The following is a 1,650-nucleotide window of genomic DNA, read 5'->3' on the forward strand; positions in this document are numbered from 1 at the left end:
GTGTGTGTGTGTGTGTGTGTGTGTGTTTGCGTGTGTGTGTGTCTGCGTGTGCGCGCGAGTATTTGTGTGTTCTAAAGCAAATCAATTTCTAGAGACATAGACCAATATGATTGAAATTAAACTCGTTTAATTATAGTGTGTTTATCAAACATTATTGCCATTGTGTTTTATTTTCTAATGCACCTACTGACATGTGAAAGGCAGCATTGAACACTCGTAGTGATCGTGTGCCACTTCAGTGGATCAATAACTTTGAAGCTTCCGGAGATATTACCTTAAAGGCTTGACACACTGAGAGATACCATATGAAGGAGAGAGGAACCATTGTTGCTCCATCGATATATTCTCTGGAGTTAAACAGAAAACCTGAATTGATGTTACGTTAGATTTGTATTTGTTATGATTTTTAATATAGTGATTAAGTCAGGTATAGCCCGTCCTCATGCCCACTACAAGCGGTCAATGGTTTCTAGATGTGCATACAGACTTCCACCTTGTTTGCCCTATGCTTCGGCGCCCTCATGGGGTTGAATGGCTGACCCCTCAGCCTCCTCAGGACGCACACAAAAACACGCAAAAGCCCACAGCTGTGACCCGCACCCTGCCACAGTGACCCACTGGCCAACTCTCGTCCAGCATACACATGCACAAACAAGCTTTAAAAGGCCCACAAAACAGACAATAACAAGTTAAGTGTAATTCTTTCAATGCATGACAACAACATAAGAGGATGCCTCTCACTTCAGAATTATTAAGCCAAATAAAAATTATTTCTTTCAAAATAAGTGCAGTAAACGAAACTGTATTTTCACCCCAATAAAAGAAAAATGTGCCACACGGAAATCCTCGCAATGTAAAGTCACTTGCAAGTTTCCATATTTGTCAAATTAAGACGCAGAGTTGCAAAATCAATTAATTGCAAAGAAATCAAAAAGGCAGAATTATTTCAGGGATTTCAGCGAAATTAATGTCAAAGCAAAATGTTTCTTTAACTTGTTTGCTGACAAAACACTCCACAGACAAGTGAGTTAAAGCAATTGTCTCTTTAGCAATAAAAGAGGAAAGCGTAGAAATAGTGACACAAAATGAAGTTTTTGCCCATATCTATTCAACATAAACTCTCTCGACGTTTTCACACTCAGCCATCCAACAACGGTCCATAAATACGCAATCGTTATAAAAACTTCAAATTGTCCTGCTCTTACCTCTTTTAAATCTCCAAAAAAGCATAAAGTATAATAAGCCATTTAAAGAGGAGATAAATAAAAACGTAGACTCTCGGTACCTTTGGTATAAAACATTCCGTTTTTCTTCTTTTCTGTCTTTCTCTTGCTCAGTAGCGATCCGATAATAGCATATGGAAAGTGTTTTCAAAATGCCCAGATTTGGCACATTGTCATTGAAAAGAGAGGAGCGCAGTGATGCGGTGCTACAACAGGGGAAATGAGTTGCGGATTGGACGCAGCCCGCCTCGGTGCGGACTTATCCCACTTTAATTTAATATTCCGCAATCACACACACTAGTGATGGCATATAATTCAAGGAGAAATTCAGAGGGAAGGAAATGCTTTTGTGTGTGTGTGCGTGTGTTTTTTACACCACTTTATTTGATTAAGGAGAGAGGCAGCACAATATTGTCTTTTTCACCCT

General features: G+C 39.3%; 1 protein-coding gene across 1 annotated transcript in view; it reads right to left on the reverse strand.

Annotated features, from left to right (window-relative positions):
- The window catches only part of zfhx4 (zinc finger homeobox 4), an 86,197-nt gene extending 84,817 nt beyond the window's left edge, over nucleotides 1–1,380 (reverse strand). The window contains exon 1 of the mRNA XM_032503453.1: nucleotides 1,286–1,380. The gene's annotated coding sequence lies outside the window, so the exon portion shown is untranslated. The remainder of the gene's footprint in view (nucleotides 1–1,285) is intronic.
- Between the last annotated feature and the right edge of the window lie 270 nt (nucleotides 1,381–1,650).

Source organism: Etheostoma spectabile, chromosome 22, assembly GCF_008692095.1.
Source record: "Etheostoma spectabile isolate EspeVRDwgs_2016 chromosome 22, UIUC_Espe_1.0, whole genome shotgun sequence".
Classification (NCBI taxonomy): domain Eukaryota; kingdom Metazoa; phylum Chordata; class Actinopteri; order Perciformes; family Percidae; genus Etheostoma; species Etheostoma spectabile.